The sequence below is a fragment of the Triticum aestivum genome, chromosome 3B (genome assembly GCF_018294505.1).
Source record: "Triticum aestivum cultivar Chinese Spring chromosome 3B, IWGSC CS RefSeq v2.1, whole genome shotgun sequence".
NCBI lineage: Eukaryota > Viridiplantae > Streptophyta > Magnoliopsida > Poales > Poaceae > Triticum > Triticum aestivum.
The window spans coordinates 616,380,161-616,399,042 of record NC_057801.1 but is presented as its reverse complement, the minus strand read 5'-3'; the positions used below and the strand labels follow the sequence as shown (position 1 = coordinate 616,399,042).

At 43.1% G+C, this 18,882-nt stretch overlaps 1 pseudogene; it reads right to left on the bottom strand.

Annotated features, from left to right (window-relative positions):
• Nucleotides 1–2,951: 2,951 nt before the first annotated feature.
• On the bottom strand, nucleotides 2,952–6,821 carry LOC123071281 (uncharacterized; annotated as a pseudogene).
• Nucleotides 6,822–18,882: the final 12,061 nt, after the last annotated feature.

Here is an 18,882-nt window from a genome sequence, read left to right as displayed (position 1 = left end):
TAAATTAATCAAAAATTGCTTATATACTCAACAGCACCGACTCTGCTAGAATCCGGCCATGGAAGTCAGTGCGCTTAACAGAGTTCTTACATACTTTTTTTTTTTTTTTTTACATACAACGGCTATCTCTGAAGATTTTCGCGTCCTCTCTACTTCTTCAGTTATTCAACCGCTGACAGTGGCTCTCTCAATGGCTGAGATCTCATCAACGCTTCGATTAAGTCACTGTAGTTAAGCTAGTCATTAACTTTACTGTTATGGTTACTGTTTGCTAAAGGCAAACCCTAAGCATTATACTCTATAGCATATACTCGACGGCGATATATCATGGCTCAGTTTTGGGGAGCAATATGCCAATATATCATGCCAAATTTTGTAACTTCTGACTCGATGGCAGTTATGAATTACTTTCGACTCTAGGTTGTGTTTCTGTGATGGTATTACTGTTTGCTATATTAATTAGGACATGATATGTACCCAGTACCCCACTGCCAAGTTTGATACTATCTTGTGTTTCACATTGTGGTTATTAATTTCTGCAATAGATAATGTCAGCTCAACCTTTTTTTTCCTTTTTTCTAATTTAGCACTGCAACTGAATCGTTGAATACATGTCGTGTCCTGTTGTTCGCAATAAGCTTTGTTAATTCTGCAATATCTTTCTTCCAGGCTAGAAACCGGTTTAGATTGCACATAAATGTTCATCTGTTGTTTGTAATGCTCCCTGGCGCCTATGATTGCACATAAAACTTTCTGACACAATATGCAGTATTTTTGCTGGACAGGTGCTTTGCATTTGCTGGAACTTGGAACATAGACCAGACTGACCACTGGGTGAGAGCCACAATCTAATCACAGGTGATCCATGGATCGCCAGGTACTTTACATGCACAGCTGCTAATTCTCTGCTCTCACCATGTGCGTATAAATTCTTCACCACCCCAACTCGAACTGCTGATATGATCATGGGACTTGTTGTTCGATTTGTTCTCTCAAGAATAAATAGTGCTTCAGTTGAGCTCTTGTTTAGCATTCACCAGCTGTTTCTCCTGCTGACATGGATACACATGTCCCCAGACGATCGGATTGGATAGGCCCTGTGATGGAAACCTCAGGAATCATGGATTAATGATGGTAGCAAGTTGTAGTTGGTTTTGAAGATTGGGCTGTAAATTCTTTGACTTAGGATTGCAGTTATGTATATTATGCTACAATTTTGATCCTGATGTAGCTGTAAAAGACAAGTGGGATTGAACTATCAGATCAAATGGAAAAACCTGAGCATGTGTATGTTACTGCAGGGTTAACCTGAAAATGAAAAGAGGCAGATTTTCTCTTTGCAGACTTGCAAGCTGATCCTGATTTCTAGCATACCTTGGAGCACTGCTGGTTATAAATAAAATTCTTGCATGCTAAATCATAGCCAACTCCTCAAGTAATTCAGTTTTCCTCAAGTAGGTATTATGGAGGCTGTGCCTAAAATGTGGTGGTTTTGAATTACTGTATATGCACAGCTACTGTTCCGATCGGTGCTATGCCGATGATGCTTAGCACTGGTAGAACTGTAACTATGCACCCAAGGGCACAAAATTAAGTTCAAGACAACCAACAAGACCTTTCTATCACCAGTTTCGTATCGCAGACATACTGGAATGTATTGGTAATGTAGATTTTGTACTTGTAGACTGAATATAGATGGGGTCCAATGTAACCAGGGTCATGAGCAAGAGCAAGAAACGGTTGATCACTTGTTCTTTGATTGTGTGGTTGACAAGAAAATATGGAGTGACATTTCAAATTTTTTCTCTATTGATTTAGGGTCAAATTACATATCCATTGCCAGGTTTTGGCAGGCTAACAAGAAACACACAGCTATGAATGCCTTTGTGGCTTGTGTCTTGTGGAACATATGGAAAACTAGAAATAATCACGTGTTCAATAATGCTGTCTGGTCTGACTTGAAACAGATATGGTGGCAAGTGTGGAGGATGCTCAAAAGATGGATGATCCTGTACAAAGGGGAAACGCTGGAGAAGCTTCATCAAATCTCGCTCTGGATATCCAGCATCCTCGCAGCGCCATTTCAGTTGACAGAGGGGTGAGTAATGAGGAGGTTGACACTGAAGGTGTCTCCCGGGCCTCTAAGCTTGCCAAACTGTCACTGAAGACAGGTGAGGATCTTGGGAAGCAAAGCACTACCCGGGCGCAGGATGACTTGCTGAAGAAAGTTGCTCAGATCACTTCAAGCCTAGTCACTCCTCTGGAGATGCCTGGCTGGCCGACCCAGCCGCTCAAGAAGATGAGAAGTGATGTCGTGGAGCAAATCAAGATGGCAAGGATGATGCTAATCACGCGAGACAAAGTGGCATGGCCAGACTGTGCTGCCCCCCCTGGAGGTGCTGAACCAGGGATGTTGCCCTGGGAGTAGGAAATTCTCTTAGAGGGTTCACTCTTAATGTAATATAAAGTCTTAAAAAGTAGCGCGGCTGTAGGCTGATGCGATTTATGTTTTAGTTTATGGTGGTTTGCAATATCGGGACATGCTTCGGTTGGAAGTGTGATGTAAGACTGTGATTTCATTTGCAATGGAACCGGGGGCCCAAAAGCCCCTTATGCTCTAAAAAAAACCAGGGTCATGCAGTACATAAGTGGCTGCTGATCAGTAGCCTAAATCTGAGAAGTTGAGCGATTGAATGCAACTGCAGTAACAAATGGCCAGCAGAAAACATGGCCTGATGATTTTTTCAGATAGAATGAGCAACTGATTTTTTTTGTTACAGCTCATTCTCTTTACCACAGCAGCAACACAAAGTTATTCAAACACAGAAAGTAAATCCAGTGTAAACGAACAGATCTTGAATGTATTCTTATAAATCTAACACACTCGACAGGTATTCAGCAATAGTAGAGATTTTTTTTAGATCAAAAGGCTCTTCGCCTTGTTCCATTTCAAGCGAAATGAAAACAGTGTCACATCAGTTAAGACCATTACAGACCTTTTAAATAGGCCACATCTCAAAACCTCAACATCTAGTAGTCATGAATTATTATCCTTATAGCCAGCAGCACATCAGCAAAACTGAAAACGCGCCAGAATAGAAACTACAGTGAGGGCCGCGGCTCTCTGATTTCTTTTGTCCCTGGGGCCAGCAAGGGCACCGTGTTACGTGTTTCTTTAGTATAAGCCGAGCTGGGGAGTCGCTAGAGCTTTGCCTTCCTGGAGCAGCAAGCACCTGTCTTTCTTCCCGCACAATGGTCGCCAATAGCAAATGTAACAGCAAAGATTACCAGAGCACCTGGTAAACCAATCCACACGGTTCGAGCAAAGATTATATCATTTATCAAATTCCAGGTGGATAAAAGGAAAGCAGACATAAACTACCTCAAAAAAAAAAAGGAAAGCAGATATAATCATATTCACAGCAGCATTTTTCTTATTAACAATCCAAATTCTAGCAACAGATTCAAAATTGGCGAAATCAGGCCCAGAGACGATGACATCAAATCTTGCCGAACTAACTCGATAACATCACAATCAAAGAACATCTGATATCAGATTTCATCTTCAATGAAAAGCAGGCAACTCTTGTCTTTTAGCCAAGTTATATCCCTAGCTAGCAGTTTATTATGAGATTTTTTTTTGAAAAGGGGAATATATTAATATCACGAAGATATCAATTACACCCAGCCTCTGCACCAACAAGATATCAAAAGACATCCAGGATGCACACCGCCAAGAACAAAATAAAAAAGAGAGAAATATAAAAACAAAGACCCCGTCGCAGTGATGAAACACTCGCAACAGCAGCACTCTAACCACCACCAAAGACAACACTTGGACTGCAAAAGAGGTTCTCCAAAAGCGACGCCTCCAAGAAGGAAACAATGCAGAAAAATTGTCGTCGCCCGATCAAGGATCTTGAGTTTTCACCCTGAAGAAAGACCGAGATCCCAAAACAATGCCTTCAGCAAGGCCATTGCCAGGTACAACCAATGAAGGCCAGACCTTGGGCTTTCAATCATATCCCTATTCCCTAGCTAGCAGTTTATTATGAGATAACAACCATAAAACATTTACACCCTAGGAGGCACATGAAACTGCCAAAGAGAAGGTTTGACTTCTCAAAGATTTGTACTACTACTCACAATGGACGCTAGAACATGATCCAATGCAGAAGAACACAAAAACTGGAAGCAAAACTGGGAAGAGTGATCCTAATGTAGCTGTGAAAAGACAAGTGGGGTTGAACTATCAGACCAAATTTAAAGATCTGAGCATGTGTATATTACTGCAGGATCAACCAAGTTGTAGCACATAGCTATGCTGGACTCTGGTATTGAAGAAAAGGCTAATATATATTGATGCATACAGAATTTATACAAATAATAAACTTGCCAGCTACCCATGAGGCAACAGGAACACATTTTATTTAGAATGCTAATCATATGTACAAGAAATGGATATAATTTAGATCAACCTCAGCATGGCTAACACTTCAGATAAACCTAAGTATGGCATATAAAGTGTTCCTCAAGAAATGCTTCTTACTTATTACTCCTATGAGAAAGAACATCAGGCTTGAGCTTTTCTTCTTAAATAAATAAGCATGCATACTATTGCACTGACCTTAGTTATTCCTTGCAGTAAGTGATTAGGTCATTTGTGCTTAACAAACCATGAAGTTTGACGAATTACAGCAGCTTTGGAGCAGAAAACTCAACCATGCTTATACATTACAGAAGATTTTTAGGAATACTATGTGATGACATACAGGTAGGAAGGTACAATTGGAATTTTCATTTTCATGATAAAATTTTCAAATAACACTATCGAAATATTTTGTCGCCAATACGTACATTTGTCTCACACAACAGAAAAGCGACTGTGGGTAGCCTACAAGTGATGTGAGGAGCTGAGCAATTACCCCAGAATGGTAGATAGTACATCCAGTAACAAATGATCAGTGAATTTTTAACTTACAATTGTATTGCCACACAAATCGTGGTGCAGTTCTTGAGATAATCTGCTTTCAACGAATGATACTCGAGATGGCATCTCATCACTCACACAGAAAAATGAGCATGGCTGTAGTTACAGTGTCTGAACACGAACATGATTTGGGACCAGAGCCTGACCATGGCAAACATTGCTTCTGCCAGCCAGTGCAAGTATTATTTCTTCAGCTTATGCTAAGATCGAACATCACATGAAGTATTAATAATCCCATAACATGTTTAGCAGCTATTGTGAGACAATTCCAAACAATGCAACAGAAAGATGAAACTACAACAAATCATTTCAGTAACTAACTAAGATGAAATGAATTGCAACAGAACATTTTAATTAAAATTTGACTATAATGCAATCATTCCATCTGATGTGATGGGTTCTACCCCAAGCACTTCGAACAATCAGGTGAAACTAGAAGTGACCAAATTGGGAGGATAATATGCCGCACTTATCGTCAGCTAGAACAAAAGTCATATACAGGAAACACATGTAGATTGGTGGGGTCACACTCACAATTTAGGTTGCTCAGAAGCACATCACTTAAAAGCTATTACATCAGATGAAAGGAGAAGCGTTCACAACATAACGCTCTAGTGTCGGAAAGAAGGTATGTGGAACGAGAGATCCTTTCAGACAAAATTGAGTGTAATCTATGAGTTTGCAATGAAAACTAGCAACCAACTTGCCGTCCACATCAACCTGAAGCAGCCAATCGCCAAATTTGACTAGTACTTGCAAATCACCATCCCAAAAACAGGCTACCACACCCCGCTGTTTGTTAAAACTTCCAAACTTAAGTGTGAGCTCTGGAACCGGCAACTTAACCTGGTATTTGATTGCCCAAACCTCACTCACATAGTCCTGCATCATCCAAATATCAATGGTTGTCGCTGCATGATTAAATCTGGACATGCCGAGCATTCCATCCATCTCAAAAATGTTAGCACAGCCAGGAACAGTCGGAGGGTGGATGTACTGGAATGACTCAGCGATGGTGTCAAACACCAATATTTTGCTGATTCCACTGTCATGCTGCTCTTTGTGCCAATGCAGAGCACCACGGAACAATATGGGCAGGGCCAGTATCATCTCATGCACATCGGGGCACCCTATGTGCCTGGGTGGCTGGTCAGAGCCTAGTACAAAGACATAGGAGTCACCTTTAACATTAGGTGACAATCCGAAGGATACCTGGTACATCAATAGCCGGTACATGCCGGTTGGGCTGTGCGAGCACATCCCCAAGGGGACGAAGCCAGCCAGCATATGGAACCGACCATACTCACAGCTAGCTGGGTTGCAGAGGACGAGGTAGTCGTGGTCCATGGACAAGAGGAGCATACCGTCACAAGAGGCGATCGTACGGAGAGGGGGTGGCTAAGTCGCGCGACTGGCTGGAGCTGGTCGTCAGCCGCGAGCCCTGCCAGGCGGTCGAAGCAGCTGATGCTCACGGATTCAATGTCGTCGTCGATGAAATTGTAGAAGTTGAGGAGGGGAAGAGTGGGTTGGCGGGCATGGTGGGCGAGGAGGAAGTCTCTGGTGGAGGTGGCGCGGCGCCAGCCGCGGCAGACGGCGCGGCAGCGGAGGAGGGTTCTGGGGGCCAGACGGACGAGGATCCCCAGATGGTGATCTCATCCGGGAGGCCAGGGTGAAAACGAGTGGATCCTGCTGCAGTTGCGGCCTCCGCCATGTTCGCCGGCTGGACGAGCAATTCCTCTCCGGAGAGGAGCAAGAGGGCAGTGGAGTCATGGCGGCGGATTTGGGGTATTTTCCCCTCTTTGACGATATCTTTTTCTTTTTGATGATTTGATTGAGGGTCTGGCAGATTTGGGGTAACGAGAGGTCCCTCCTAGCGACCATCTACTATTGCACCCATTCCCACTCCAAACGCTATCCGATCAGTGTTCGTATGGAAAAAACGTCACCCAATCAAATTTTTATAGCCGGCCCGAATGTTGGAAAACGCTTAGACATGCCTGCCATGTCGGATCTGGCGCACGCTGGCCCACCTGATCTCATATAAAATGGACCCTTTTCACACCTTCGATCAAAACCCTAGCCGCATTCCACTCCTCTTCACTCCCCTTCGACACTACCAAGCTCCCCTCCACAGCTCCGGTGTTCTCCCTGGCGGCGCCTGGATTCGACTCCGACATGTCCAGATCCGAGGACTGGGAGCTCATCCCTTGCAGCCTCGAGGAGCAGATGGCCATCTGTGCTACTCTTCGACGTTGTTGGCAGGAGTGCGCCCTCTCGCGATCTTCAGCAAGCCGGCGAGAATCCCTTGCCCAACTAGCGGCCGGATCTAGGGCCTGAGGATCTCGTCACGTGTCGCCGGCAGCGATCACCACAACGGCATGGCACAACCCCGCCATGCCGCCAGAAACTTTTAGGTGGTACCTCATCCATGCGGCGGCGGACGTCGAAACAGAGGTTATTTGCGCCTCCATGACCCGACACGAATCTGGAAAGGAGGCACGGCGTGCCCGCCGCAGGAGGCTTCGAGCGCAGCTTCAAGCGTTGGCGGCTGCCGCAACCCTAGCGGCACAGTGTAACATCCCAAAATTCTAAATTTTGGAATGTTATATTAAATAATTAATTATGATTGTTTGTATGGTTGTTTGAGTGATTGATTGTGTGAATTGAGTGGAATTTGAAACTTTTTGAAAGTTAAGTGAGAGGGAATAAAAGGACTTCCCCAAAATCTTGCATTTGATCTCCATGAATTCAAATTCATTTGAAAACAAACACTAGAGTGAAGATGACATGACTTCTTCCATTAAAGAAAAGGAAAAAAAAGGGTCTGAGAAGATTTGAATTCCATTTTAGAATACTTCAAATTAGAAACTTTATGCCACTCAAGGATTTTCATGAGAGAAGATAATAGGACTTCTTGGAAATATATGAAATAGACAGGGGAGTGATGAGGACCACTGTTAAAATTTATTTAAACCACTTTTGGATAGCCTTCCATTTCGAGATTCAAGTTCATTTCCATTTTAATTCAAGTAAAATAGAGAGAGAAGGAAATATGACTCCTTCAAGTATCAAAAGTGAAATATGGAAATGAATTATGAAACCAAGAGAGATATATTTAAAATATATATTTTGAAATCCTTTGCATAGCTCTTTCTTAAAATTATTGAATATTGCTTTTATTGGGTTTTATTAACAATATGTTTACCTAAAAATTATTAATTATGAGAAAGGGTAAAATGACACCCTCCAAAGGAAAAATGGTGGTAAATTATTTTAAAGTCATTTGGTATTTTCAAAAGGTAATTTTGAATTGATTTTGAGCACCAGATTGCTTCTGCAAATTTTTAAAATTATTTACGCATTTTATTTTGGCGGAATAAATAGTTCAGAGTGACGTACATATCTTCTAGTATTTTAGTGCAAAATTTCTATTTTATCTGAGTTGGTTTCATTTTTATTCCGAACACTTTTGTACTTTAGATTTGTTGTTTAAGAAAAACAAAGTCTGATCAGCGACCAACTCCGATCCTGCGCCTACGGGCGCAATATAGCCGTCAGACCGCCCATAATGTATATTTTATGTTTTTATTTAATTTTTTAGTTCCAATTTGTTTTTTTTTGTCTAAAGAAAAACTGCATAGCGCAACGCATGCGTGCGTGTCCGGCCTTATATGTGTGGTGCCCCTTTTTTTGTATCTTCTCTCTTTTCATCTACTAGCAAAAGGGTCGTGCGCTGCAATGGAAGAAAATCGCTGTCATTTAAAGGGCCGATTCTCTCTTTTCTCTCTTAAACTGGATTATGCTGTCATTTTGGCTGAAATCGTTACTGTACAACTTTTATTTCAAATTTGAAAATCATATTACTGGCGTCGAGAAAACATGGAACGTCACAACTGATGACTAATACTGCTAGCGTGGACAACGCGGCACGCCATTATCATCCAAAATACTAATGGCGTAGGTGCCAACGTCAGCGCTAATTTTTAACATTGGCACCATATTGGTGGCGTCGGGTGTCCACGCCACCAAGGCTGTTTTTTGGCACGTCGTGGCTAGACTTTTCTCCACTAGTGTGCCTGATGACCCACAAGTATATGGGATCAAGTGTAGCTCTTTTCGATAAGTAAGAGTGTCAAACCCAACGAGGAGCAGAAGGAAATGACAAGTAGTTTTCAGCAAGGTAATGTCTGCAAGTGCTGAAATTGTAAGTAACAGAGTAGTTTGATAGCAAGATAATTGTAACGAGCAAGTAACGATAATAGTAGCAAAAGTGCAGCAAGGTAGCCCAATCCTTTTGAGACAAACGACAAGCCAAAACGGTCTTTTATGATAAGCAAAGCGTTCTTGAGGGTACACGGGAATTTCATCTAGTCACTTTCACCATGTTGATTCGATTTGTGTTCGCTACTTTGATAATTCGATATGTGGGTAGACCGGTGCTTAGGTGTTGTTCTTACTTGAACAAACCTTCTACTTATGATCAACCCTCACTCAAGCATCCGCAACTACGAGAAAATTATTAAGAATAAATTCTAACTATAGCATTAAACTTTTAGATCCAATCGGTCCCTTACGGAATAACGCATAAACTGGGGTTTAAGCTTCTGTCACTCTCGCAACCCATCATCTAATTACTACTCCACAATGCATTCCCTTAGGCCCAAATATGGTGAAGTGTCATGTAGTCGACGTTCACATGACACCACTAAGGGAATCACAACATACATACTATCAAAATATTGAACACATATCAAGTTCACATGATTACTTGCAACATGATTTCTCCCGTGACCTCAAGAACAAAAGTAACTACTCACAAATGATAATCATGCTCAAGATCAGAGGGGTATTAAATATCATATTGGATCTGAACATATGATCTTCCACCAAATAAATCATATAGTAATCAACTACAAGATGTAATCAACACTACTAGTCACCCACAAGCACCAATCTATAGTTCCGGTAACAAGATTGAACACAAGAGATGAACTAAGGTTTGTGATAAGATGGTGCTGTTGAAGACGTTGATGGAGATTGCCCTCCCAAAGATGGGAGAGTTATTGGTGATGATGATGATGACGATTTCCCCCTCTGGGAGGGAAGTTCCCCCGGCGGAATCGCTCAGCCGGAGGGCAAAAGTGCTCCTGCCCAAGTTCCGCCTCGAGACGGCGGCGCTCCATCCCGAAAGTCCTCTCCTTATTTTTTCTAGGTCAAAATGACCTATATACCAGAAGATGGGCACAGGAGGTGGGCCTGGGTGAGCACAACCAACCAGGGCGCTCCTGGGCTCCCTGGCATGCCCATGTGGGTTGTGCCCACCTGGTGGGCCTCCTCTGGTACTTATTTGCTCCAATATTCATCATATATTCCATAAAAAATTCTCCATGAAGTTTCAGCTTGTTTGGAGTTATGCAGAATAGGTAGCCTGACGTAGCTTTTTCAGGTCCAGATTTCTAGTTGCCAGAATTCTCCCTCTTTGTGTGTACCTTGCAAATTATGAGAGAAAAGGCATTAGAATTACTCCAAAAAGCATTATTATGCATAAAAACATCATAAATATCAGTAGGAAAACATGATGCAAAATGGACGTATCAACTCCCCCAAGCTTAGACCTCGCTTGTCCTCAAGTGAAAACCGAAATCGAAAAACATGTCCACATGCTTAGAGAGAGAGAAAGAGAGAGGTGTCAATAAAAACAAAATGGGGACATAGAAGCATCATGTTTATTATTATAACAGCAACAAACTTAAACATAAGACTCTTGTCATAGAACTTTTATCATAGACTTCTCATGAGTAAGTGACAATTCATCACACTATTGAAGTATAAAGCAAAAACTCTATTAGAAACCAACAAACTATGTTCTCAGTCAACTTCGCAACTACAATTCATCATCTTTTCAGGAAGGATCACGTATCGGAGCCTCTAGGAAAGTCCACATACTCAACCATCATATAGTCTTCTATGATTGCTAACACTCACCGCATAAACATGAGCAAAACGTTTCAACCGGACACATAGAAAGATAGGGGCTTATAGTTTCGCCTCCCAACATATTCACCTCAAGGGTGATGTCAACAATATAACTCATGCTACCCATATTCAACTGGAAATATGTGCCTAGATCTTTCCTCACCACATGATGCTTTCCAAAGGAGAAAAAAAATAAAAAGGAATAGAGAGGAAACTTTGACTCTTTGCATAAAAGTAAATACATAAAAGTAAAAGATAGGCCCTTTGCAGAGGGAAGCAGATGTTGCCATGCACTTATTTTTTTGTATGATCAACCCCTTAGTGTAAAACAATGTCACATTGTATTGCCCCTTGTGATAGCGACCTTTATTATGCAGTCTATCGCTTTTATTCTTCACCATCACAAGTTCGTACAACGCTCAATTTCTTCTTACACTAAATGATCTCACATTTTTAGAAGCAATTTTCATTGCCTTATTGCACCGATGACAACTTACTTGAGGGATCTTGCTCAATCCCTAGGTAGGTATGGTGGACACTTGAAAATAAGATTTGGGTTTAAGGGTTTTTGGATGCACAAGTAGTATCTCTACTTAGTGCGGAATTTTTGGCTAGCAAAGATAGGGGGCAAGCACCACATGTTAAAGGATATATGACAATATGAATTCTATGTGAATATGAACAAACATAAATCATTAGGTTGTCTTCCTTGTACAACATCAACAGTTTTGGCATATAATGTTTTGATGGGGGCTCACAACCACAAAAGATTTCTAGGATAGTATATTTATATGTGAATCTTCTCTTCCCTTATTAATTCTTTCATGAGTTGCATCATTGACCAGTGCTATGCTTGTCAATCTCTAATAAAATTTCCTACTTATACTTTTCCTTATGTGGCGTCATCACCTACCATAAGATTAGCATATGATTTTTTTCATTTATTTTCTTTCTTCTTATTTATTTCCTTTCTTTTTATTGCAACATGAAAGTAAAGAAAGAAAAAACTCAAAACTAACTTTATTATATATCTCGCATACGATTACAAGGATAGATCACTAAGCAAACTTTCAAAAAGAAAGGATCGAACTAAACTTTTATTCATCTAAAGCAAAAGATAACTATGGATCGAACTAAGATAAGTAAAGTCAAAAGATAGTGGGGATGATACGATACCGGGGCACCTCCCCCAAGCTTGGAGGAAGCCAAGGGGAGTGCCCATACCCGATACTCAATTTCCTTTTGGTGATGAAGAAGGAGGTGGTGGTGATGTAGTAGAGATCTTGTCCTCGGGTTTCCATGGCAAATGTCCACCATCATAAGAGGAAAAGTGAGTCTCACGGGTCCGGCAACCGGCAGCCAAACTCATACCTTTAAACCTCGTCTCATATTCAAAGACTTGGTTTTGGAGATCGTAAATCTGGCTTTGGAGGAAGTTGATTTGGTCGTTGAGGGTGAAGACGATGTCCTTCATGGGCTTGCCATCCACCTTGAGATCACAGGAAAGGTCCGTGATCATGAGGTTATTGGCATTGAGGCCACGCTCAACCATCCTCTTGCACCAGAAGACCTCCTGCTCCATAGCTTCAAGCCTAGCCTCCACGGTTCCCGTCCCCTTGGGACATGGCACATCGCGGAGGTGAAGCACCCCCTCATGCATCTGGATGACCCGAGGATGCTGCACCACCTCCCGCAAATATGGGGTTGATGATGTTCTTGAAGAACTTGTCCAATGAGGAGCTTGAAGAGGACATGGTAGATGGGATCTGATAGAAAACTGCTGGGGAACATAGCATGCAATTTCAAAAAAAAAATCCTATGATCATGCAAGATCTATCTAGGAGATGCATAGCAATGAGAGGGGGAGAGTGTGTCTACGTACCCTCGTAGACCGAAAGCGGAAGCGTTATGTTAACGCGGTTGATGTAGTCGAACGTCTTCACGATCCAACCGATCTAGTACCGAACGTACGACACCTCCGAGTTCAGCACATGTTCAGCTCGATGACTTCCCTTGAACGACTACTGCAGGATGCTGCTAATGCGACACTATGATCAGAGACCCTCCGAGAAACTGTGTGTGATGCAATAATCGCAAACGATGGTGTATGAAAACCGTCAGAAATGTATAAAACGTTTGCGATGATGGATGCATCAAACACGGTTCAGATTTTAGTTGCGTGTGTGATGAAGGGCATACGGTTCAGTTCAATTAACTGTTTGCGATGAGGATGAACAAAAGAAACGGGCAGACAGATGAAGGCATGTGCGATGTACATCATATGGTTCACTCGGATGAACTGTTTGTGATTAGGCAACACAAAAGAAACGGGCAGCCAAATGAAGGTATGTGCGATATACAGCATACGGTTCACTCGGATGAACTGTTTGTGATTAGGCAACACAAAAGAAACAGTCAGCCGGATCAAGGTGTGTGCGATATACGCATGCGGTTCACTCGGCCCTTGTCGTCAATGTGTGACCTCTATGGCAACCGTTTGCTCCCCAAGCGCCTCTTCATGTACCGTAGCAACCGTCCACCGCCTCTTCGCCTTTCCCTCTCGATTTGGAATTGCTGTCGCACACTCTTCCTCCCTCCATTTGCCTTCACCCTTCCTTCTGCCATTGTTCGATCATCTTCTCCATGGAGGGAACAGGCCGGAAACGACCCCGTTATTCTTGCCCCGATCTGAAGGATGACGTGGTGGAGGAACTCATTGATCGGTGCGACATCATCACCTCGGCTAGCATGGCAGGTTCATTCAAGACCATTCTTGACTCAACTAATAACATCATTACAAGGAACCCAAGGGTCGAGGAGCGGTTTGATCTCCCCTATCTTCTTCACCGTGACCCTACTGACTGGCGCGGGGACGAGGGAAGCCTCGCCTTGTGCAATTTGATACCGCTTGATACTGATACGTATGATGTTAAGATGGCATCGCTTGAGGGCAAGGCTTGGGCAGGCGCAAATGGAGATTGAGTTCTTTATATTGGGTACAACTGCAAGTGGGAACTTGTGAATGTGTACACTCGTCACTGGGTTCCACTTCCAAAAATCTCAGACTACTGCCCAGAGGTTGAGTACACCAGTATTCTACGGGAGCTCAAATACGATCATGGTGACTGTTGTCTATGGAATATAGCAATTTGTCGAGTTCCCAACCGCTCTTGGGATTACACGAACTATGAAGTTGTTGCTATCTTCGACAAGCTTGTTGCCGTCCTAACTTCCACGCCTCGATGGATATTGCTCAAAAATCAATTTCTGTACACGGATGAGTAATATGATGCAATTAAATACAAGGGTCTTGTGTTTGCTGCCACCACTCGTGGCACTATTTTTGCATGGAATCCTGATGCTTTCGGTACATTTGTCTTCCGCCGTAGTTATAATTGTTTCATCCACATGCATGCGGGTTAGCTAGTTTCCCTTTACTATTTAACCTTCTTGTGTTTCCAAGGTCCTATGAACATTCCACCAACTATACTTGAAAAATTTTATAACCAAGGGGGAGATGATGATGCTGATGATCACGAGCATGAGGACGAGCAGGAGCCATATACTCAGTGGCACCTGGCAACTTATTCCGATGGATCACCTCTTCTTGTCTGTATACAGGGCACTGCTGATGTTACTAAGGAAGTAGGTGTTGTCTCGCATGGTCGCACTCTCCGGACCTATTCCAACATCCGTTGCAGGGTATTCGGGATGGATACTAGTGTACTAGCGCCAACACCTTCTCCCTGGTTCAGTATTGAAAGTCTTGGAGGAAACTCGCTCTTCCTTGGACAAAACTATCCAATGATGGTGGAAGGCGATCCAGCTACTGTTAACACAATGTTACTACCATTTATGAGAAGCAACTGTATCTATACCTAGGACGTCGCTATGCTTCCCTACGTCCCAATATGGGTCCTGACATAGGCCGCTTCAGCCTGGATGATCAGTCCTGCATTGGTCTCGAGATTGATAGTAGCTGGGCCTTCACAGAGAATCACTTCTGGTTCAAAGCAAGCATTTCCAACGCCGACGAGTGGTAGCTGAAGTTCATTTCATCGCTTTGTTATTTGTTGTGTGAGAAAAACTTTACTAGAATGTTTTGTTGGAAATGATCTACAATCCAACGTTTATCCTCGTTGTCATTGTGGGTTGATGACTTGGTGTATGTAATCAATGGTACATTTGCATATGCGTCCATCAACTCACGTCTGCTAGTGGTGTCCATATCAATAGTGCTAGTGATTTTAGTTGCAAAAATTAGATAGTGCTAGTGATTTTTTGATGCATATTTTGACAGATTGCAGTGTTACAAGGTTGACAAATGGCAATGTTACTAGATAAACAAATGGCAATCTTTCCAGTTTGACAAATGGCAACATACCCAAAATGACAGATATGCAATCTTACCCAATTGTTTGTACGTGGTTGCACATGGGTTATGCAAAACAACCGTTTGCGTTGAAGGGATGCAGAAATCCTGCTCAGCACATTTTCCCTTGGCTTCCTGGGGAAGCTGTCGGTTTGCATACGGGTGTTCTAACTAAAATGTTTGCGATGAGTGTTTTATATTTAAAAACCATTGACGTTTTTCCAAAAGAAAATCGTTTGATAAGTCTGTACATTAAGAGAGAAAAACGCAAGTTCGTTCAAACCATATCTTTCATTCAGTCACACTGCAAATTTATATTCATATGATCGAGAATTCGATATACAGTATTAAACCCCAAAAAATCTATTTCCGGCGGCGGCGGAGGTGGCGTGCCACACCGTCGTTGTCGTAGTCGTCCTGCGGGACGTTGTTGTTGAAGTCTTCAAGGCAGCACAAAATGTTCTTCATTTGTAAATCAAACATCATGTCATCGTGCGATCGACGGGCGGGGCGCGGGAGGACGGCAACTGGCGCCGCTGAGAGGTAGCGATCAACGGTAGCGTCCCGTGCCGCTGAGGGGCGCGCGCACGGGCACAGGCACGGGCGCAGCGGGTGCAGCCAAACGCACGGGGACCGGCGCAGCGGTGGGTGGAGGGGAGTGCACGGGCACAAGCACGAGCGCGGCGGGTGCAGCCAAACGCACGACGACCGGCGCCGCGGTGGGTGGAGGGGCACACACGGGCACAGGCACGGGCGCGACGGGTGCAGCCAAACGCACGGGGGCCGGCGCCACGGTGGGTGGAGGGGCGCGCATGGCCACGGGCACGGGCGCTAGCACTAGCATGTACATGAGCTCGCGTGGGTCCGCGGAGACCTCAATGACGCCTGTGGCTTCCAGCTCTACGATAGTGCTCGGCGACCAGCCCGTCAATGCTACGGGGATGGTCGCTGGCGCGGGCGCGGGGATGGGAGCTGGGACGGGAGCAGGGGCAGCAACCGCCACAGCAAGCTCGTTCTGGGCCATGTCCATGAGGCCCCATTCCTCCTTATTTTCTATCTCCTACAGCTCGGAGTCAACTTCACCAAACTTGAAGACTAGTGGCAGATGATCATTCTGCGCCATGGCATTGGTGGAGGTCTGCGGGAGGGAGGGGAATGGGAGGCGAACAGTAAGGCTGCCCGTATTAAACAGCGGCTCGGGTGCCATTAATGGAGAGGAAGGCGAGCGACCATGGAAGTCAAACGGCTCGCTTCCCATTGAGCCTGCGCAGCATACAACTTGCATGCTTCTCGGTGAGCCTGCGCATTGGAGGATAGCTTGCACGCCTCTCGGCCAGCTTGCGCACCGGACTGCGCTTGCACGCCTCCTGTTCAGTCAAGGCCAAGCAGCTGTCCGCACGTCACCTCCTACATCCATTAAAACCAAGACACATGGCGTTACGTGAATGGTTAACAGAACATACATGGTTTGAATAATACAAACGTTTGAGATATTAAAGTGGCAGCTTTTTTTAAAATGCCTTTGTTGGCTGTCATTATTCGAGTGGGCCTTCTCTCAAAATGGACACGAAAAATGCCACAGCATGTCGGGTGCCATTCCATGATAGCATGCCAAGTTTCATAAATTTCAGACGAGTTTTGGATTTACTAGAATTTAAAAACCAGGCATCTCAATGTCTTGTCGGCAATCAATGGTGCCCTGGTGTTTGAAATTCATTCCCATTTCTTGCATGGGACCTAAGCATGCACCCAAGGACACATATTTGATTTTTCAACCAATTTATATGCTCTGGAGCATGTGCATCTAGTTCAAATTTGAATTATGCACATAAATGCATTCAAAACTCAGTTAATGCATAAAAATGTCCAAACGAACCCCGAAAAATCACAAAAATTGACACAACACTCATGTTGTTCTATGTTAACATGAGAAAAAAATTTGAAAGCAATAAGAGGCAATGAATATCGTTTCGTCCCCAAAGGTGGGACGTTCCCTACTGAAACCATCATGCTTGTTGTGAGAAGCTCTTGTTTGTGAGAAGCATATTATACCCAAGCCTGCCCCAAATGGGACAAAAAATTTACCACAACATTTTGATGCCGCTCCATGATAGCATGCCAAGTTTAATGGATTTCAGAGGAGTTTTGGATTTACTAGAATTTAAAAACTAGGCATCTCAATGTTTTGCCGGCAATCAACGGTGCCCTGGTGTTTGAAATTCATTCCCATTTCTTACATGGGACCTAAGCATGCACCCAAGGACACAAATTTGATTTTTTAACCAATTTATATGCGATGGACCATGTGCATGTAGTTCAAATTTGAATTATGCACATGAATGCATTGAAAACTCAGTTAATGCATAAAAATGTCCAAACGAACCCCGAAAAATCCCAAAAATTGAAACAACACACCTGTTGTTCTATGTTGACACAAGAAAATTTGAAAGCAATAAGAGGCAATGGATATCGTTTCGTCACCAAAGGTGGGACGTTCCCTACCGAAACCATCATGCTTGTTGTGAGAAGCTCTGGTTTGTGAGAAGCATATACCCGAACCTGCCCCAAATGGGACAAATTTTTTACCACGACATGTTGATGCTGCTCCATGATAGCATGTCAAGTTTCATGAATTTTAGACGAGTTCTGGATTTACTAGAATTTAAAAACCATGCATCTCAACGTTTTGCCGACAAGCAATAGTGCCCTGGTGTTTGAATTTCATTTCCATCTCTTGCATAGGACCTAGAAATTCACCCAGGGACACAGATTAGTTTTTTCAACCAACTTTAGTGCATTGGAGCATGTGCTTGTAGTTCAAATTTGAATTATGCACATAAAATTCCTAGAAAACCTAGTTAATACATAAAAATGTCCAAACGAACCCCGAAAAATCACAAAAATTGACACAACACTCCTGTTGTTCTATGTTGACACTAGAAATTTTTTGAAAGCAATAAGAGGCAATGTATATCGTTTCGTCCCCAATGGTGAGACGTTCCCTATCGAAAACCATCATGCTTGTTGTGAGAAGCTCTAGTTTGTGAGAAGCTTATACCTGAACCTGCCCCAAATGGGACAATATTTTTACGATGGCATGTTGATGCCGATCCATGATAGCATGTCAAGTTTCATGAATTTCAGACGAGTTTTGGATTTACTAGAATTTAAAAACCAGGCATCTCAATGTTTTGCCGGCAATCAACGGTGCCCTGGTGTTTGAAATTCATTCCCATTTCTTGCATGGAACCTAAGCATGCACCCAAGGACACATATTTGATTTTTCAACCAATTTATATGCACAGGAGCATGTGCATGTAGTTAAAATTTGAATTATGCACATAAATGCATTGAAAACTTAGTTAATGCATAAAAATGTCCAAACGAACACCGAAAATCCCAAAAATTGACACAACACTCCTGTTGTTCTATGTTGACATGAGAAATTTTTTGAAGGCAATAAGAGGCAATGGACATCGTTTCGTCCCCAAAGGTGGGACGTTGCCTACCGAAACCATCATGCTTGTTGTGAGAAGCTCTGGTT